Source organism: Haemaphysalis longicornis, unplaced genomic scaffold, assembly GCF_048455015.1.
Source record: "Haemaphysalis longicornis isolate Haplotype H1 unplaced genomic scaffold, Haemaphysalis longicornis Haplotype H1 scaffold_8, whole genome shotgun sequence".
NCBI lineage: Eukaryota > Metazoa > Arthropoda > Arachnida > Ixodida > Ixodidae > Haemaphysalis > Haemaphysalis longicornis.
In genome coordinates, this window is record NW_027526445.1 from 175,695,409 (window position 1) to 175,717,921 (window position 22,513).

The following is a 22,513-nucleotide window of genomic DNA, read 5'->3' on the forward strand; positions in this document are numbered from 1 at the left end:
CGTCATTTCAACACTCTTTCACGTCGACGCTCGATCAAGGTTTTTCACGTACATATCTGAGCACCAAAATACGACGTACTGACCTCCCATACGTCGATAGTGTTTATATTAAATGGTGCGTTTTGTAACACGTTTCGAGAGTCTGTGTTGAGGGTCGATGAGTCGCGTATTTGGCGCATTTTTCCGCATGTGTCGGCAACGTGAGACCTCGTTCTGTTTACTATTGCAGGCGGGACTTCTCGACTTCTCCACCTGGCTTTTTTACACGTTTCAAGATTTCATCGATACGAGAAGAGGCCTTCGCCAACAATGTGTATGCAGACACGGCTTACACACAAGACGTCATTTGTTAATGGACAAGAAATTATGTTTCGGTGTCTAAATATCCTTCGGTGAACTACCCCTGATCTATTTTACTAATTTGATCTTGTGCAGAATTCTCAACCGACCGAGACCAACTCCTGCGGTCTGAGGCAGCCCACAATCAATGACATCGCACTTACTTAAAGGTGATGCAAGCACCCATGAAAGGGCAGCCACGTTTTCCCTCAAATGTGGTCTGTACAGAGTTGTATAATGGGTCATCGACTACGAACTTTTTTTCAAGTGTCTGTGCATGCGACTGTTCCCGAGTGAACTTTCTTGGCATCCGGACAGTGTCCCATTAATGAACAATATGTTCCCATATCAACTGTACAACCTTGCCTCCAACCCGCAGGAACAGAAACTCTAACGGATAACTGCGTCTTCCAACCGTTATTTGTAATATCTGTCTTCCTATCTCATTTTTCCCCTAAGCCCACACCAGGGCCTGAGGCCTCCAATTAAATAAAGCCCATTAAGTAATAATTAACTAATAATTATTTAAAGCACCTTTTTATATGAACACTATCGACGCATGGGACGCCAGGACGGCGCGTTCTGGTGCTCATATCTGGATTAATTTATAGTGTATTCAATTAAAAATCAATCAATCAATCAATTATTCAAGCAAAGAATTGATAATTAATTAATTGATTTATTTATATTTAATATTAATTATTAAATAAATAATTAATATCACTCCGACTAATAGTTCCGCATCAAACAAGGAACAATATATTGAAGACCAGAGAGAACTTCATTCCAAATATTCTTAAGCTCGACACCATTCCCGTAGCTACTCAATGAGAAGACCCATCCATCCGTCTGTAACGCTTCGTGTGTAACACTTTTTTTGCCTAATAAAATACTAGACTAATATACACAACCACAATGTGTAGGAATAGGTACGTTCGATACAAATAAAAATATGCGGTATTGAGGTTCAACATTGCAACATCTGGCTTCGAATGCGGGCATTTTACCCTCTATCATTGCGCGTCATTTGTGTAACTCCAAGAGGATTTTCAGCGTGGCGTTCCCAAGAACGATATTACACCTAAATCATGGTCTCCCTTGCATTGTGTCGGACTACAAGGACCACCGACTATTCTAAAATACTTCGCAAAGCACTGAAGAGCATTTGAAGAATTAGTTGCGAAACTAGAGTCCTATTCAGAAAAAAGTGCACATGGAGAAGCGGAAAAGATTCCAATTTGATTTTAATATCTCTACGTAAGCTAAGTTTCCTGCCTTTTGTCCTTCCCGAACGAAATAAAAAAAAATTAGGTTACTTTGGGATTAGTAAAATCAACTAAGTTATTTTGGTCTAGCTAAGGGAACTCAAGCAACCAGGGGAGTACACCCAAGTATACCGAAGTCCGCTAAATACATAACGTGACGATGGTATCTCTGGTATTTTTCCTCTGTTCTTCTTCTTGCCCGCCTTTTCTTCTATTTTGGTTCGTGAATTATTCATTGGTTCATTTCTACCTTTCTTTCTTTCTTTCTTTCTTTCTTTCTTTCTTTCTTTCTTTCTTTCTTTCTTTCTTTCTTTCTTTCTTTCGTTTATTTATTTATTTACTTTCTTTCGTTCCTACAATATTTCCTTTATTTCTTCCTTCCTTCCTTCATTCCTTGATTCACTCTTATCTCTCTCTCTCTCTCTCTCTCTCTCTCTCTCTCTCTCTCTCTCTCTCTCTCTCTCTCTCGGTACTTTCTCACCCCCGACTTTTTAATGGAGCTGCCGCCATACACAGTTACCTTCATTCGCTTTTTTAAAAGCGCCGCCTGTGTAGGGCTAAAGAAAATTCGATCAATTAGGGACAGTGCCCTGTAATGCGAGCTTCAACTACGCCCACCCCCATTTCGCGCCCGACGGTTCTTTCGTGATTAGCGAATACGACTCGCTCTCCTCTTAAATATCCAACCTGCTTTTTTCGAGCTCCAGTGCCAATGGAAAGTCACGAAACACCACCCAGCAAGAATGCCTGGGCGACGCGGCACGACCCGGTGACCCTGCAGTCCCACGGCGTTGCTTTTACCCATTGTGAACTATAACCAACAAGTTTTGCATTGGCCCACTGAGGTTTCGATAGTTGGCAGGAAAACAGGTAGAAAGTACAATAAACAGAGTGGAACGTGGGCATGCTGCTTAGGTGTTGTTTATCCCAACTACGAAGATGAAACGCCGCATTCGTGCAGGCCGGCTGACCGATGGGTGCATTTTCACCGGTCCGGCACCACGGCCACATCTTGCGATAGTTGTTTCCTTTCGCGCTGGTCTTGCGCGTGCACTGTCGCAGCGGCCGCTCCGACCGATCGTTTGCGTGGGGCGAGCACTTAATTCAAGGTTGGTCACGCTGGAACGTAACAAGCAGCCTTAATTCCACGCCAAGAGGGCAACCGCTTTAATGAGGCACACAGAGGGTAACTCGAGGCGCCCGAGCATAGAACACGAGAACGCTCGAACACGAGTGCAAGACGAAACTCTGGGGACGGTTTTAAGGAGCGAGAAAGTCGGGAGGGGAAAGACGTTTTGGGTGCGGCTCCCAGACATTCTTGTTGTTTTTTTCCCGCTCTCTTTCCCTCGGGCAGTCTTCTATGTTTATCTGCCCATCAACAATTCTCGCTAGCCTGTATTGCTAGACAGTGCTACAATTAATTGCGGCGCTTTGCATCCTAACTACTGCCACGGGCTGTCTGGCCGAAACTGGAGAAGTGCTTGATGGCTTTTTTGTGCGCTGATGAAGAAGTGAAGTGAAGTGGAAAAAATGCGTATTTAATCCGTCTTTCAGAGGAGCACCGCATGAGACAGAGAAATAAAACAGGGGGTAAGGGGCAAAATAACTGTACTCCCTTCTCCCACTATGATCTTCGCGCTGGGGGTTGTGGGGATCGTGACTTGCACGCGAACCCCTTTCTGGCTAGCTTCCTATGACGGCCGGCGTTGCACAATTGCGCCTCGCTCGCGCGACGGGAGCCACACAGGAGGGCGCCAGCGACCGGAGGGTTCGTTGTTGCCAGGGTGTAGGCGTTGACCCTTTTCTCCTCTGCCTTACCCGAGAACCAGTCCTTCCTCCTATACTAGCGCCACCAAATGGCGGGGTCTGGTGGGTTGTCGCATGACGAGAGGACGGCCTCTTGTCTTGGGGACGCGGTAGCGCGCGTACGTTTCGGCGCGCTGGTCCTGGCCTGGGGAACGCGCCACATTGACACTCGTCAGGGCGAGCTCGGAGACTGTAACCGCGCTCGCACGCGCAGCGCCCCGCTGCTCCGGTATGCCATCGGTGAGTCGAACCATCTCGACCTCTAGCGTTGTTTAATCTCTCGCTCCCAGTGTTACCGTAAAAGCCTACGATTAGTCTGTATACAGTATATTTGATTTGCACTTTGCAATAAATGCTGCCATTGGTGTTTTGCCCTTGTCGCCTCTGCCTTTGTCTGTCTCCGCAAACAACGGACCCGTCCGCAGCCGGCGCTAGCAAGGCATGTTTGGTTGAGCGCGGATGGCTGCGGGGTGAGAAATAACTAGTGTGTGAAATGTTGAATCCCACAGGATAAAGGCAGGATCACAGCAACAGCCTTTCATGTGGAGAGGGATCGCGAGTATGCTTTCTCCCCTAATCCTTAGGTTATCCATACACAAGATAAAAAGCCGCTGCAATCCATGGGGAGGACTGGAACTAGTGAGGAGGAGCGGCGCGAAGGGTGATTATCCCTAAGGTTACTTGTTGATTGGTGGTTGTGGGCGTTTAATGACGTAGATGTGCGTGTACGGTCCTTCTGCTGTGAGTCAAGCATACGCCCTATTACCAAACGGAGAGGTAAGGTGTGAACCCACATAAGCACCTGTGATCACTTGTTTTTTTTTTCTGCTGCCTCAAATTCTTTCTAAGAACTCACTAGAGTTACGGCGCATACCACATGCGGAACCTTCTTTGCAGTGAACATGCGTTTCGAGTTTTTTAGCGATGCGCGAAGTTACCGCTGCATATGTCATCACTGGCAGGACGCATTGGCTGTATGTTCTTCTTTTCAGGGGTCGACGTAGCTTACTTTTCACTATCTGGGAGCAAAATTAGATCAGCTACACGGCCCATGGAACGAATAATGATCGCAGTATCACTTAGAGACCATAAACGAGCTACACAGATAAGAGAACAAACCAGAGTATAAGAAATCACAGTTGAAATTAAGAAACAAATGGACTACTGCCAGCCACGTAGTTAGGCGAAATGACAATCGGTGGACTACCAAGATGATAGAGTGGACACCGAGGGGCGGGACTCGAAAGTGTGGAAGGCCAATTACTGGATGCAGGGACGAAATGAGGAATTTCTGAAGCAAAGAATGGACCCGAGCGGCGCGGCACAGGAGCTGCTGGAGCTACAGGCCTTCGTTCTGCAGTGGAACTAGTGGCCCGTTATTGTTCTTGCTGTTGTTGTTGTTGTTGTTGTTCATAATGGTGATGAAGATTAACATACGTATTCCGAGGCCTCCTGTGCTGAATATGTTGGTGGGTCTTTGTGGCGGCTTAAGAGAAAGGGACGATCATATAGACCGCAAAGCTACACAAGTGAGAAGGTCAACAATGGAACAGGGTAGGCAACTTGGTAGGCAACGTAGGCAACAGGGTAGGCAACGTTCCAACTCGGCGCGAATGACAGCAGGAAGGCTGCTACGGGTGAGAACTCTAACTGTGAAGGACTTTATAGGCCCCTGGAACTGCGAAGACAGTGCGTTGCGGGGTTTTAAAACCCTTGTGTGTTTTCTTAGAGACTCTGGACTCCACTCCAGCTTGTGACTGCCTGTGTTGATTTTTTGTTATCTATGTGCGTGTGTCAATCTGGTGGATTTTCTTTCGTTTCTCCCTTTCTTGATTTTATTATTCATGTTAGCATTTAACCTTCATCACATGTTCACCAAGTATCTGAAATAGCAAGCCAGCATTATGCAGGGCTGACGTCTGCGGTCACATAAAGATATTTTTTCTCTATACGTTGACATTCTACAGTAAAAATACGCAAGCTAGGTAGCCATAGCTCTTTAATGACTGAAAAGATTGAGACGCAAAGAATACCGGTGGCCATTTCGAGCGTTAGAATTTCCAACGTTTCATAGTAAGAAGGATAATTCATTGCAAGATTTGGTGTGTTGGCCTGGTTCTAAGAGATAATGCTAGCGGCCTTACAAGCCAACGAGTGACATAGCTTGGCGCCTGAGGTAAGTCTGCGTTTCGCTGTTCATAGAATTTTTTTGTGTTTACTATGATTTCCTCCTCAGTCACACGCTTCAAAACTTCGGCGGAATGAGATAGAGAGATAACCAGTGAATTATACGGCGAATTTTTTGCAACCAAAGCATGTTAGTTGCCCAAGAACTGAGAAAACGTTTAAATCTGTATTATAAAAGAAAAACTTGAGTCTTCTTTGATGTACGTGCGTACGCCTGTTGTTGCGAAGGGGGCTGTCTGTCCTCTATGCAGTCTGAGCCTCTGAACAGATGCACGCAATTAGTGGAGCTAATTATACACCAGGGCCACGATGCGAGTGCGTGCGCCTGTGTTATCCTGATTTTCAGTGTCGCAACGTTGTTTCTGCCAACCGATGCAGACAAACGAGGCTTGATAGTCTGCAACATGTCAGCGCAAAACGAAGCACAACACATAGCCATACAGGTAGACGCTCGTGGGCTTGTCTCGTCTCGGTTTCGTAACTGGATTGTTTGCCGTTGTCTTTCTTTTCTGGTGCTCAGCTGTGCACTAATAAACCTCCGTCCCTCCTCTCCAACCTGCCCTGCTTTATACATCTGCTGCAATCTGCCTTTCAAGGAAATGACAGTTATTACGAATGTCTGGGAAGTAAGATTACCCCTTCGAGTCGCCTACACACACGTCCCTATCTTATTGTGTCGGTGACCCGCGCAGAGATGGCTTGGCAGGCTCCACGTACGAAGAAACTCTTCGCCGTAATGAAGAGAGAGAATAAAAAGCAGATACAGTTGCCACGATGCCTTTCGCTTCAAATGAGACACATGGTTTCAAAGCGGTTGTCAGCCTGGAATGGCCTTGCTTTGTTTTTCGGCTTGGCTTTGCTCCTGCGTGAGCCCTTGCGTGTAAGGGCAACAGAATGAGGATTTCGCTGCGGCCTTGTCATCTTCGCGTGCAGTCGGATTGCGCAGACAATTACGTGGGAGCACTTTGTTGTTGCGAGATGAGGGCTATTTCGTGAAAGCGCATTACTGTACGCGCCGGTATAGGCGAGAAGTTGCGAGTATATCCTTCTTCCTAATCCCGTGTTGTATTGGACCCGAGCAATACATACTTGACGAGAAACATTTATCTTCAGCAACACTACGTACAAAAAATACTTTCACGACGTGTTTGCCTGCTCAGAGAAAGCCGCTGCTACATGCAAAAGCACGGATTCGACGACTGATTTAGTCCCCAAACACGCGTAATGAATGCCGTTATTCCATCTTCTGTGTTGCGGAGATTACTTTCAAAGTAGAACTTGTACAAATTCCACGTATAGTATTTTCGGGAGTCTGGTGCTTCTAATAACGCAAATCCTTGAGCTCCACGGGACGACGACGACGAAGTGTGTCTCTAGCGGATCGCAGTTCTGTCAGTCCTCACGGTTTTTTGCGTTTTTTAGCGTTCATCTCGTCGGGACGCCGCTCCCTTCTAGCGGAGATGATGGAAGTGGAACCTGCGGACACTCCGCCGGGTAACCCGCCGTCGGATAGTGCCACGCCAAGGAAGCGAATCTGCCTCCCGAGCGAGGCGGGCTCCGAGGACACCGAGCTGTACTTTGCACCCAGCGACGACAGCACTAATGACGGCTTCGAGTTGGTGCTCGGGAAGAAGGCGAAGAGGAGGCTGCATGCAGCGGCTTCTCAGTCGACTCGAGCGCCTTCAACGTCGAGCGCATCGACTGTTCCCGGAGAAGGCCCCTTGTTCCTACCGTCTTGTTCGTACCGGAGTCCAAGGATGACAACCTCAGGATGCTCAATTTTCAGGCAATTTCTGTTTCCTTGGAAGCCATTCTGCCCGGGAAAATTAAGGAGGTCAGAATTAACCACCGTAAGAACATTTTGGCTATTGACGTCGAGCATCGAGACGCAGTTGAAATACTACATCAACTCACGATGCTGGGACAAATGAAGGTTCGTGCTGACTTATCTCCAGACCAGGGCGCTTCTGTGGGCGTCATCTATGATGTGGACCTCGCTATCCCGGATGCCAACTTGCCTACCCGTATTAAACCGGCAACGGGCGGTGCGATCATCAAGCAGGTTAGTCGTCTGGGAAAATCACGCTGTGTCAAACTTGTGTTTCAAGGTGATTGTATTCCTGCACACGTGAAGGCGGGTCAATTTCGTCACGCAGTACGACCTTTCGTTCCGAAACCACTCCAGTGTCGCCAGTGTCTAAGGATCGGAAATGTTAGCAGCGTTTGCGGACGAGGTACTGTGTGCTCCAAATGCGCTGGGTCCCATGATGCCAAAGACTGCAACGAAGGTGTGCTAAAATGTGCCAACTGTCGAGGCACACACGACGCCTCGTCGAAGACCTGTCCTTGCCTCATACAGGAACGAAAGGTTCTGCAACAGATGGTCAAGGATCACTCGTCACATAAAGACGCATCTGCGAAAGTTCGACGCCGCCGACGATCGCGACGGCGAAGATCGTCGAATGCTGTTGGTGTCAAAGACAGCCAGGACAACTCATGTGGGAATCCCACGGCTTCACAGGCACTGCCTCCATCACCGCCGGTAGACCCGCCTCCACGACCACCACCAGAACTACCAGCAGAATCAACAAACAGCGCGGCCACTGCTTCATCTGCAAAGATCAACGAAGCCAGGAAGTCATCGCCACCAGTGGAACCGTAGCCAAGGCTGCCGCCTCTCACTCCGGTGGAGCTACGACGGGCAGATTCGAGGTCTAAACAGACTGCGACTGCTTTGTCGAAGGATGACGTAAAGATTATCGCGGTTCTCAGGGCGTTGATCAACGCCATTCGTACGCTTCTGGATATTTTAAAAACGCCGACCGCTATGAGCGCCCTGGAAGTTCTGGATGCCCTGGGTCCACTACTGGCAGGCCTCGCGTAATTACATGGCCCGTGCTACCGCATCATTCCGCCAGGAAGTCCGTGGAGCGTCCATTTTTCAGTGGGGTGCCAGAGGTCTAAAACCACGAATTTCTGATATTCGCCAGTTTGTATTCAATAACCCGTTCCCGATTCTCGTGATCTGCGAACAGAACCTACCAACTGCAATAAGTCTGTCCGGATATGAAGGCATCGAGTCATCTACTGGTGGGACCAGTAGCAAAGTCATGGTATTCATACGCCGGGAACTCACATATACTGTTCATTCGATACGCCCGCACGACACCAACCAATACGTATGCTTAACTGTTAAAAAACGACAGCTCTCTTTCACGCTCCTAGGAGCCTACATATCCCCATCAGCTATCCTTGATCGACAGAGACTAAAGTATATCTTCGAAACAACACCAGGCCCTTGGATCCTCACCGGTGATTTTAATGCCCACCACCCGCTTTGGGGAAGCTCCAAGATGAACCTCAGTGCTCGAAGACTTGCATCATTCGCGTCAGAATATGGGCTCTGTGTACTGAATGATGGAAGTCCTACATTTCTCCGCGACCCGACCTATGCGAGCTGCCTGTATCTGACCTTGGCTTCAAGGCGATTCGCAGGACATCTCCAATGGTTTACGGACATTGAAACCCGCGGCAGTGATCACATTCCAACATACATCAAAATTAAGTGATTCCGGCACCCTATATCTCCCAACGTGTCCAAACATACTGACTGCACGAAATTTGAATCCCTTATGGAGGACGCCTGCTGTGAGGGCCTTTCCACAAGCTTTGAAACTGCTATCGGCAGTGCAACCCAGGCTTCCACGCGTACTGTCACAATGCCGCCCAAACTGACAGAGTCTGATACCGAACTTGAACGCCTCCGGGAAATTCGACGGCGAGAGGAGCGACGGTCATCATCATCATCATCATCACCAGCCTATCTACGCCCACTGCAGGGCAAAGGCCTCTCCCATTATTCTCCAATTGCCTCGGTCCTGTGCCAACTGTGACCAATTTATCCCCGCAAACTTCTTTATCTCATCTGCCCATCTAATTTTTTTCTGCCGCCCCCTGCAACGCTTGCCTTCTCTAGGGATCCACTCTGTTACCCTTAATGACCAGCGGTTATCTTGCCTTCGCATTACATGTCCTGCCCACGTCCATTTCTTCTTCTTAATTTCTACTAATATGTCTTTAACACCAGTTTGCTCCCTGACCCACTCCGCTCTCTTCCTGTCCCTTAATGTTACACCTATCATTTTCCGCTCCATTGCCCGCTGAGTCGTTCTCAATTTAAGTTGAACCCTCTTAGTAAGCCTCCAAGTTTCTGCCCCGTATGTGAGTACCGGTAAGATGCAGCTGTCATACACTTTCTTCTTCAGCGACAATGGTAGGCTGCTATTCATTATCTGAGAATGTCTGCCATATGCACCCCACCCCATTCTGATCCTTCTAATTATCTCTGCCTCATGGTTTGGATCTGGGGTCACAACTTGGCCTAAGTAGATATATTCGCTTACCACTTCCCCTGCCTCGCCACCTATGCCAAACCGCTGTGCTGTCCCGAGGTTATTGATCATTACTTTAGTTTTCTGCATATTAATTTTCAGCCCCACGGTTCTACTCTGTTCGCCCAGTGCGGAAAGCATGCTTTGCAATTCGTCCCCCGAGTTACTTAGCAAGGCAACGTCATCAGCAAATCTGAGGTTACTGAGGTATTCTCCATTAACCCTTACTCCCACCTGTTCCCAATCCAACGTTCTGAATACTTCTTGTAAACATGCTGTGAATAGCATTGGAGAGATTGTGTCTCCTTGTCTGACACCCTTTCTTATAGGTATTTTACTGCTCTCCCTATGGAGGATGATCGTAGCTGTACCGGTACCGGCGACGGTACCGGCGTACAAAAGCTGTACACGACCTAAGGGTAGCCAGAAGCACACAGAAGAAGATACAGCGCCGCATCGCTCAGGTTCAGGCACAACGGTGGAAATCATTTTGCGAGTCCCTCGACCCTCGGAAGCCTTTGTCTTCTATATGGAGAGTAGTGCGTGGCCTGGCGACACCTGTGCAGCAGCGCTACCCATTCAAGGCTTTGGCAATACATGAAAACCGTCCAGAGATAGAAGTCGCAGAAGATTTCTGCGTGAAGATTGCCTCTAGAACTGATGGCAATCGATCTGCAAGGATCCGTGAAGTCCCCACATCACGCGATCAACGCATGGACGTGCTCTTCTCCATGAAAGAGTTAGAGGCGGCTCCGGCGGCTCCGGCAGGCTATTCTTGACGCCCTGGAGCACTTCGGACTTGGTGGGCGAGTTTACCGATGGATAGAAAGCTTTTTGTCCGGAAGATCTTTGTATATCATGACGGAGGATGGCCCTACATCACAGCACTTTGTTCAACGTGGTGTTCCTCAAGGTGCGGTGCTACGTCCAGCGCTTTTCAACCTAGCGATCGTCAGACTTGTGCACGCTCTCCCCAAGAATGTCTGCGTCTCCATTTATGCCGACGACATCTGCCTCTGGGCTTCGGGGGTCAACCGACAACAGCTACGGGCACGACTTCAAAAGGCGGCCAATGTAACGCGATCTTACCTGCGGCCTCAAGGTCTGAGTATCTCGGGTGACAAGTGCGCGCTGGTTGCATTTACCCGCAAGCCCATGTTTCGATATTGCATCAAGATCAATGGGAGGTTGGTTTCCTACTCCAGGCATCACAAATTTCTTGGCGTCATCATCAACAGGGACATTTCCTGGAGTGCACATGTGTCTTTCCTTAAGAAGAAACTTACCACCATTGCCCAGATATTCAGATTTCTTTCTGGAAAAACGTGGGGAACATCGGTAAGAGGAATTCTGCAACTGTACTCCGCCCTTTTTTAGGCGCCTTGCGTTACAGCTTGCCAGCAATTTCCAACACTTCTACCACTAACCTGCGGGTAATACAGAGCGTCCAAGCGCAGGCTCTGCGCACGTGTCTTGGTTTGCCGCGTTGTGCATCAACAGTGGGCACCATTTGCATCGCACAGGAACACCCAATAGCAACGTAAGTGGCTACTGAAACACTACGCCTGTACATCAGGCTCCTCACGAGGCTGCCTTCTCACCATCTGGTGCAGCTTCCTCAAAGTAGACCACGATCTACTTATTCAGCCATTATCACAACGCACAGGTCTGAAATCCCTTCAAGGTAGGCCCATGCGGCAACACTGACTTCCCCGTTGTGGTGCCTGGCACAACCTGAGATTCGTCTCAGTGTTCCGGGAACTCGAAAAAAAGCCGACTTGTCATCACTGGCCCTTTAACAGCTTACGCTGCTGTTACTGCATGAACGGTACAACGACCGGAAACATGTGTACACAGATGGCTCAGTAACGTCATCCAGTTCGGCAGGTGCAGTGTTTGTGCCAGCAGATTTTGCAAAAACTCGATTCCGTATTGGCCATACCACGAGCTCGACAGCTACTGAACTTGCAGCCATTCATGAGACTCTTGATCATATTATCGGAGCTACTCCTCAAAATTGGGCGATCTTTTCGGATTCCGAGGCTGCCTTACAGAGCTTACGCGCAGCCCTGCGCTACGGCCACCTACACCAACTGGTGACAGAGATAAGAGAAAAATTACATCAAGCCGTCACAGCCGGCCATGACGTAATTTTCCAGTGGCTTCCAGGTCACTGCGGAGTCATCGGTAACGTGCTGGCGGATGAAGCTACCCGTACAGGCCATAAGAGCGACCGCACCATTCTACGTCCGCTTTCAAGGACCGATGCCGCCAGGACGCTTCGCTCCCTTGCACGCAATATTACCATGCAGCAATGGAACACACCAAACTTTTCGAATCCCCGTCTGTATATTCAGGATCCCCTTCTTCAGCGCCGTATTCCGTATGGGCTGCCTCGACCCCAGTCAACTTTACTTTGTAGACTGTGGTTGGGAGTGACCTTCACGAAAGCCTACTCCTTCCTCATCGGGATGGCCAGCAGCGCCAACTTTTACGCCTGAGGGGCGGAAAAGACAATAGAACATGTGCTTTGTCGCTGCCCCGAATACTCGTCGGACAGGAGCGTGCTTGCCACCGCGCTGAGCCGATTGGACAATCGACCATTTACCGTGGAAACTATTCTAAGTAATCGGTCTTTACCATCGACCTCGCAGAAGGCGACGAAAGCCCTTTTACGTTTCCTGAGTGAAACGAACTTGCTTGAAAGACTATAGTGCCCGAAACGGGACTAGAGTGCGCGCTTTCCCACTCCTATCTCTTTGTCTTCTCCCCCCCCTTTTTATTCCCTGAGCCCCATTCCCCCAGTGCAGGGTAGCAAACCGGGCTCTACACCTGGTTGACCTCCCGGCCTTTCCTTTCTTTTTTCTTCTTCTTGAGCTCCACTCATCGGCTGTATCTGTTACCTTTTCGGTTCCTCTTGCTAACGGAACTAAACTTTGTATGCGTCTTTTTCGAATAAACGTTTATTTAACAACGGTAACACAGTTATGGTCGGCAACCTTAGTCGGATCAGGCGTGGCCATCTGCTGCCTGCCTCCGTGGTTGTTAACCGAAGTTGGACATCCACTGTCGGGTTCGAAACCAGCGCCTGCCATTGTGGTAGAAATGATGGTAACGGCACAAAGCTGGTCCGGGCGTGTTGGAACAATAAAGCACGACGTGTTGCTGAGTGAGGCAGAGAAACACTGAGAGGCTATGAGGCCCACCGGGGAAGTATAGATGGGAAAGGGTGAGGAGAAAGGCAAAGGTCACAATTCACACAATCTGTACAGTCCCAGTCTTGCGATCTTATTCACAAAATGCGCAGTAAACTCAGTCAGTGACACCAAAATGCAGAGTTCGCACTGTTGACATCGGTCGTGAATGGGTATGGTCAGTCCGGGAGAGTCTGTCACGCCATTTTGTAGAGACCATTTTCAAGCGGTGTGTTCGGTCGCCTTGACAGTATTCGCATTGACGCTGGTAGAGTACTGGGTGTATCGCATGAAGTGCCACGTTGATACGTGTTGCCTAGTAAGTGGCGCTAGGTGGTAGCTTGTTTTCGGTCGAGCTTGTGGCTTGGAGACGGGCATTGGTGAAGTTTTTTCCGGTCATGTTGGATGAGGTCCCGATATATGACAGGTATCTCCTCTGTAGCTGCGATTGGAGACGGCAGGGAGTGTCCGGTGTATGTGCCCCCGGGCGGCAGCGTGGGCCGTTTGGTTTCATTGTACCGCCGCGTGTCCTGGCGTCCAGACAATATGTGTGTCTTGTAGCGGCTGGTGATGCGGGGCGCCTGATTATGCCCTCTTTATAATGGCTACATGTATCTTGCTTGTCTCGTCCAGTTGCAGTGTTTATTGCTATTGCTATAGCCATCTTCTATAGAGGGCGTCCTTGTCTGTGAAGTCTTTCGCCTCCTTCAAATTTTTTGCTTAATGGTGGTAATGACGTACCAATTCCATTAAAATATTGCCGCGAACCATGTAGGGGTTTGTTTATTTATTGTTTGTTTTTACTGCCGGGCCACGCCCGGCTGTGTTATCGGCGTTCCAAAGGAAGCGCGTCTTACATTCTTTACTTTTATGCCGCACGGGCTATCACATTCAGATAAGCAGACAGTTTCGCCCTAACGTCACTAGCCCAGAATAATCTTCTGTGATCTACAATGTTCTGGATGTGAATCTACGGTTCCAGAAATACTTGCGCCGAAAGATAAAAGCCTGAAGAGCAGACGCCGCGGCATTTGATTCGGCGGCACTAGCCTGTGCAAGTCACTTTGTTGACCGCTGCTTCGCCACCTCCTAATTCTTTTGAGTTGTTAAGGGAGCACAAGTTCGCTCCAATAAACTTGTTTCTCCTTCAAGACAACTGCGTCGTCCTTGGCTTCGTGACAATATATTCGTAGTTAATTGATGTGTGCCCAGGTCGGCGCCTCCACAATACATTGTTGGAAGTACCACGAAGCAGTTGCGGGCCAACGCTGCAGGCCATTTGGATTTTTTTTATTTTACTACAGTCCATGATACAGTTCGTGACACAGTCCGCAAACACACTCGCCACGCTAGCAGAGAGAGATGGATGCAGAAAGTTATAACATGCTTCAGCGTTTAATCCTTCGCATTGCATTAGAAATCGTTCCGCTAGATATTAAGCATGTTCACACAAGCGATTAAGTGATCTTTCATGCGCAATAAGCCATGCCTACATTTTTTGTCAATTTCAGCCCGTGTCGCGCCGCCGCATGTACGAACTGTAAAATGGCGCCTGCAGCCACTGGAGGGCGCAAAAGAAGGCATGGGAATGACGGCAACGAAATGAGTATGCTGGTGAACAACAAATGGTGCGACTGGCCACCAATACAGCGACTAAATCGAGTGAACGTGACTACTGAGACGGCTAGAGTGCAAAGCACGGTTGGTATACTGTGTGCGAAAGGCATGCGAGGAACGCCGTGGTGCAGATTTCTGAACCCGGATCAACACGCGCGCACTGAACCTAGCGCCCAGTCATCGGCCAAAGGATGAGATGCCCATGCATTTTAAATGGGGCGTTTTTTTTTCGAAAGGAGCCAAATCCACCGAAAGCAAATTCTAGAAAAAAGCGGAAGTTTGCTGCCACACCTAAATGCAACGTCGTCCAAGCCATTATATGATATGTTGTACATGTCAGCTAGGGAACGTTTAGGGCCAAATGTACTTAAAAATTATGCGGTGTATTTGGGCAATATTAGAATGATAAGTTTGGAGTTGGCTCATCTTGAATTGAAACACTCAAGTTGACAGAGCATTCTTATGAAAACTTTATTTAAGCTGACTGTCAACCCTGGTGTGATGGAGTTTTGTCGGAAAAAGCATTAAACATATGCAACACGGCTTCAAGAACAATACAACTACACATGAAGAGAAGGTGAATTTCGAATTCTTCCGCAGGATAACTTTCTTGGGCATGCATAAAGGCACTCAACAAGTAAGCAATCTCTTCATTGTCTTGCCATGCATTTCCAAAACCTTTCCCAAGAAGGATACATATCTGTTTTCTTCGCCTTAATGAAGAGGTTCGTACCCTCAGATTGGTGGGCGGATTTTCTAGGGCTTGTAAGCGGCGGCTATTTAGTGGGCCATTTGATGCCTGAAATGGCGATTACAGAACCCGAAATTCTTAACCCTATGCTGAATATTGACATCAACAAATCTGTTGACCCTGATAATATTTCGAACTCATTTTTAAGGCCATATGCAGAACAACTAACACCATTTCTATGCAACATCTTCAGGGTGTCCCTATAAACGGCTTCGCTTCCATTAGATTGGCTCTGTGCTAAAATAAAACCAGCTCATAAGGACGGGAATAATTTTCTGGTAAATAACTACAGTCCGATATCACTAACAAGTGGCTGCTGGAAACATTTAGAATATAATATCAATAAGGGGATGGTGACATATTCTAAACAATACCGTCTACTTTATCATAGACAGCATGGTTTCCGTAAAGGGCATTCGACAGTCACCCAACTGCTTGAACTCACCCATGATTTCTATTCGACAATTAATTCCAATGAACAAACAGATGCGACCCTAATAGACCTGTCAAATGACTTCGTTGCCCACCGCAATCTAATTGGAAAACTTCACGCAGTTATCGCAAGTTATCGCATGGATATCAGCCGACCTCCGCAATCGTACCCCATGCGTAGAAATTAAAAACCCCAAACCGGACCAACTTGACGTGTACTCAGGAGTACCCCAAGGATTCGTTTTAGTCCACATTCTTTTCCCGGTCTACGCGAACGATATACATACCTGCATTGAAGCGGGCCTAACACTAAGGGTATTTGCCGACGGCGGCATAATCTATACGGCTGTGCGGACCATTGATGATCAAATGAAACTAAACACTTCCCTAGCTAACATTTCTGCCTGATGCACCAAATGGGGGCGGCAGATTAACGCAAGCAATACAAAAAGTATCACTATAACCCAGAAAAAACAGCCCCTATACTTTGATTACAATCTAGCAGGTAATATTTTAACTCAGGCGGACCGTGTGAAAAATATAGACGTAACAATTGCTAAAACTTTAAAGTGGAATATACATATAAACAATATACGCGGTAAAGCATTGAGACAAATAGGATTTTTGCGACGAAAACTAACAGCGGCGCCTCCTAAAGCAAAACTAGATGCGTGTTTAACGCTAGTGCGTCACATTCTTGAGTACGCGAGCGTAGTCTGGAACCCTCACCAGGCATACTTCATTGAAAAGTTTAAACACATACAAAATATGGCCCTCCGCTTCATTTACTCGAAATACTCACTGCACGATAGCATAACCGCACTGCGCAACCAAGCTAGCCTACCAGCATTAAAATGCCGCAGACATGTCTCATCCTTAAATTTCCTTTATCTTCTTTATCACGGTGCCATAAACAAAGGCAAAGATAGATACCTCCGGCCTTCTTTTTATCATTCACGTAGAACCACCCACAGCTATAATAACAGGCCTTTTGTTCCTCATAGTAACACTTTCAAATTTTCCCTTTTTTCCGCTAACCATAGAAACGTGGAAAAAATTACCTAGTGAAATTGTTGAAGCGCGTTCTGTGGACATGTTTGTTGCTAAAGTTGAAATATTGTATAAGTCTGATAATGAATAACATTTTGTTAACTTGTGAAATCAAGATATGCATCGCCATTATTAGCCCTTGTAGGTTAAACACCTTGGTAGAGATGAGTTAAAGTGTCGTATTTTTTGCACTGTACCCCTCCTGTATGAGCCTTTAAATAGGCTCATACAGGAGGCTTACACAAATAGGCTTACACAATAATATGAAATAAGAAAAGAAATCATGAATGAGCGGATTAATTAACCCCAAATTAATGAAAACTAAAACCAGTGTATTTTTATCGGCCCTTTTAGGGGCTGCGCAACCCTCTCTTGACTACGTTTGGTATCAAGGCCAGGCTGATACTGAAAATAGTCAATAGAGGGCGTCCCAGCCCCTTTGGAGAATCCCTCTCCGCATTTAATAGCTTTCATTTCGAGCAAAACTGATTTTATATTTTTTCATGGAGGGAAGGGAGTTTCAATTTCGGTGCCTTGAGAGTCCCCATATGGGTCCCCTGTATGCATACGTGAAGTAAACCTCAGATAAAGCAATGGAACGGAAGATTATAGGTGTAACATTAAGGGACAAGAATGCGTGGAGTGAGTCAGAGAACAAGCGCGTGTTAAGGACATATTAGTAGAAATTAAGAAGAAGAAATGGGTGTGGGCAGGGCATGTAATGCGAAGGCAAGGTAACCGTTGGTCATTAAGGGTAACAGAGTGGATCCCCGGTGAAGGCAAGCGTGGCAGGCGGCGGCAGAAAGTCATATGGGCCGATCAGATCCAGAAGTTTGCGGGGATAAACTGGTCGCACTTAGCACAGAACCGGGATACTTAGAGATCCATGGGAGAGGCCTTTGCTCTGCAGTGAGCGTAGATAGGCTGCTGGTGATGATGAAAGCAACAGTGGTATCTATTCTATTTGCCTTAGTTTGCATATACAACCCGAATGCAACTTCCCGAACGTCAACAGCTAACCAGTAGCCCTGCGGCTTGGCTGCATATTTATTGAAAATATCTATCTTTACGTGAAAAAAGTAATCGACAGCTTGATTAGTTATGATTAACACCTAACACCTATTTGAACTCAGCAGTATACCCATTTTCCCGCCTACTTAAAATTTGCAGGGAGGCGCACCGGCTGAAAAGAACGAGTAAAAAGTGACTATGGCGGGTGGAATAGCTTCCATATCAAACCTCCCGTAGTTCCCGCGTGGCGACAAAAAGAACTCTAAAATACATAACTAAGTTTCCGCGAATTTTCTCCGTCGCACGTGGCTTTACTCCCGTGAGCAGTAAACTAGATCGCAGATCGAGAGGTGCGATGAACGGCCGCCACCGAAATTCAATATAATCTTTCAATTTTCGCATTTTTTTGTCCCTTTGATCTGGTCGTGCATAATTCTGTATTCAAGGTCGATTTGAATAAGTGTAGAACTTTTTCTTTCATGTCACCTTAAATTTTTCCTTTAGCGTCGTTCCTCCTGAATTCTTTTTACGTCCTTTTAATCAACCTTTTGATTGCAGACTTAAGCGTACTCCTACAAAAGCAAAAGCGGCCCTCTAGCCTCAAGCATCCAAGCGATTGGGTGGCATCGTACAAACGCCTGTAATAAATACCCTCTGAGCAAAACCTACCTTTTTTGGCATCCAAGTGCTTGGCATACAAACGTCTGATCAACAGGAAGTCATACACGATCTACAGAGAACCACGACAAGATCATCAGGCGATGTCCTTAAACGAAAAGCCACCACCCACGTGGGTTGCCAGTAGATTACGAGCTGCCAGTCAAACACGGCTAACAGACGCCGAGCATATTTGAAGAACTAACGAGCACTTCCACGGTAAGCAAGGCACAGACAAAAAAAGGCAGATAGAATAATGTACGAAGAGAAGGGGTGTTGAGGCAGAAGAGAGAAGAGAGGGGGAGGGTTGGCTCTGGACAACCTCAAGACCAGCGTGTGAGCGCTGGAAGGGAGCAGAAATGTTGGAAGCGAACGCCGCACCGGCGCCTTACACCACCAGGAAGAAAATATTCGATAAAAACAGGCAGTATTGAAAGAGCAGACGCATCGAGCAAGCGTCAAATATGCAAATGGCGATTGTAAATTCAATTGAAGGTACGTTTGCTCCGCCGGCCGATTTCCACTCGCCGCCTAAGAGCTGCCGGTACACCTTTGTCTTACTTCGTTTCCTGTGTTTGTACGTAATACAATTACAGCGGGGCAGCCGCACGTGCACTTCTTTTTTTTTTTTTGTTTTAGTCACTCCCGCTATACCGTTTTCTATTTCTCTTCGTTTTCCGTTTAGCCTCCCCTGCTCCGCCCTCTCCTTCGCTTGATGAACTGTTCCTGTAAACCTGTAGCTCCAACGATCACCGTCTCTGCTTCGACGGCCGTCTCTTGTCTTCTTTTCGTTGGACATCGGTCTTTTTGGACGCGTTCGGCTGGCTTAGTAGTTCGCTTCTTTTATGTATGAGCGCGTTTCCTTCCTCCAGCCAGCAGGGCCGCTGGACCTGTTTGCAACTGATTTGTCGAGGTCAATTGTTTTCGTCGCTTCCTTTCTATATTCAGCCTCGAACGCGCGCCCTCGCCTTCATGTTACAGCATTCTTGATCCCTACAACGAATACGCGAAGAAGTAAGACGGCGTCGTGGTATGCGGCGGCGGAGATCTTTTGACGGCCGAACCGTCGCAGGGCAACGGAATGGCGGGAAGAGAAAAGGGTGGTCAGAGAGAGTGAACGGAGATGAAAGAAGGGGGGAAAATGTGAAACTAAATGGTGGCGGGAACCTTCTTTTTTTAATTTTTTGCGCGAATAATTGAGCGGCAGACTTTTTGGGTGGTTGACAGTGCCCTTTAGAGGATTTAAGGGAAGGCTCGCGGCCTCTACCTTTTTCTTTCCATCCAATTCCTTTCCTCTTTCGAAACTTTAACTAAGATCTGCTGTGTCCTCTTTCGGAAGTGTCCCGCTTTTGTACGCTCTATTTCTTTCTGTTCCCGCCTACTTTTTACCGCGTTCTCGTTGGTAGCGTGGATGGACCCCGTGAATCGAGTAAAGAGAAGCAGTGCACGTATCGCCTGTTCTTCCCTTCGAGGGTAGGTAACCCACTTTCCGTTCGTCGCTGTTATCGCCAGCTCTGCGGAGGGTGGTTAACGCGTGCGCGCACTGGAACGTAGAATAACGACAAGACATTTCGCGTATTTTTAATCTCTAAGAAAAGATAATATAAAAGACGGAGACCAGTTTAGTCGCGTTATTCTCCCGTGGGCCGAGAGACCTTTAATGCAGCTTGATTAAATAAACTTCCTTGCTCTCAAGGATGGTGATTAGAAGTATGCTAAGCATCTTATTAGCGCTTCGTTTTGAAAGCGGAGAGTATTTTCCGTGGAGTTGACGAGGGCTGTTGTTCATAGCCTGAAGCGGCTTCCGGGAATAGCGGCTGGCAGTTGGTTAGAATTTCCTCCCCAGCCGTTGGCGACAGTTACTTAAAGGGACACTGAAGTGAATTTGTCAAGCTCCCGTTTTTGCTTGCACTGTGTAGACTGGCTCAAATTAGCACACTTTTCATCGTTTTTACGATTGACAAATCGGTAATTATTTTACAAAGCGCGAAAGAAGAAAAACTACCATGCGCGGTTTGCAGCGGCCGCACCAACTAAAGCTGTGACGTTAGGAGGAGCGGGCACCGTGATTGGACGATGCCCAAGGTGAGCAACCAAACAAGTTTCGGTTTCGGTTCTGTAAAACACAACCGGGGGCGTTGTTGGATGGACATTCTCAATGACTCAGTAATCATCGTACCGCGCTTCTGCCATGTTGTTAGCTGTAAAAATGCATAAAGATAAGCCTCCTAGGACGGCTTGGAATCGTAGCATTCACTAGCGGAAACCTACGCAGTGCATGAACGCCCTCCGCGCACCCGTAGACGCCCAAATGTCATGCGCTTTTCCCCCATAATTGGAGCTTGCCTCCCTCATGCCTGTATCGTAAAAAGCGTGTTCGCACCAGGCCAAGGGTCTGTTCATTCTGGCCTGTGCCCACTGCCTGCAAGCAGTCGGTGCTTATGGCAACAGCACGCCAACGAGAACTCGCTAGCGCGCCATGCATGTGCCAGCCTACGCGCGTTTTGTGAACTAGTTCGTGTAGCCATGAACGTTGCGGCCCAAAAAAAGGCGAACTCAATATAGAAAACATCGGCGGAAAACAAAAAAGTTAACTTACAAAAAAAAAAAGCACGTACCCGCGGGGGATTCGAACTCGTGACTTGCAAAACATTTGCAGTGACATACCCAGCGCCCCCAGACTACTGAGCCACGGAGCAGGACGCGAAGGGCCTGCTAATATAGGGTATATATTGTACAACCGGTTTACACTTTTATTTAGTTTTGGCATTTCAAGCAGCTTAGGTGACTATTTGTTGTACTGCGATCGTGCAGTAAGCGTCGCCCGAGTTTCCACAGTAGCTCACGTCTAGCAATCGCATTTCGTAGACGGAAAAGCGTTCGCAGATGCGTAGTCGTGCTGCTGACCGCTGTGCTCGTTCGCCCAGCGCAAAAAAGTGCTTCCCGCGCCCTAGTTTTACGCTGTACGGTAAAATATCAGTTGATTTTATTTCCTTAGTACCTATATTGACTTCGCTGACTCTTCTCCCGCCTTCAAGAGGCCTTATATTTTCCTACTGGCGTACCAGTCAGCGAAGCGTCGCATGTGCGCTTGTGCAGCACTTGTGTGAAGCGAACTTGACTTGGAGCTAGATACAGTGTACAAACAAACCAAGTAAAGAAAGGCACATTCTTCCATTCACAAACGTGTCCTGGCTTCGTTTCAACTAAGCGAACGAATTGCGACCAAGCAATTTTTTTTAACCTCCTTGATTGCGACGACCTGCCGGCGGCCGGCGGACGAAACGCTGGGCCGACTGACTCTGTCGGCCGGGGAGCCGTGCAGTAGCGCAGCCGTGGCGCAGCCAATTGCCAGCTCATCCCCTCCTGACGTCACACGAAAACGCCACAGAAAATGGGCGAGCGTAAAGAGAGGAGGACAGCGTTTTCGAATTAGTTTTTCTACTAAATAAAATCGCGTAAACGCGCCTAGAGTGGTCGAAACATGGCCTGGGGACTCCGGACTACAATTTGCGCTAGTAATCCCGCAATGTTTACATATCACTTCAGTGTCCCTTTAAAGGAATCATTTTTTTTCCTGCTTTGAGGGGACTTCGTTTGAATATTATACTCGCTGCAGTGGCTTAAAGTCTATAGCGTTGTGGCGTTGAGCTCGAGGACGCGGCTTTGATGCCAGCCGCTGCGGCAGCTTTTATGATGGAGGCGAAATACGAAAAGTGGTAGGGCGATTACGCTTTGCTTTTAAGCGTGAAAAGCGATAACGTTATCGTACTCGGCGATGAGGAAGACTCTGCAGTGCACAAGGCCCATACG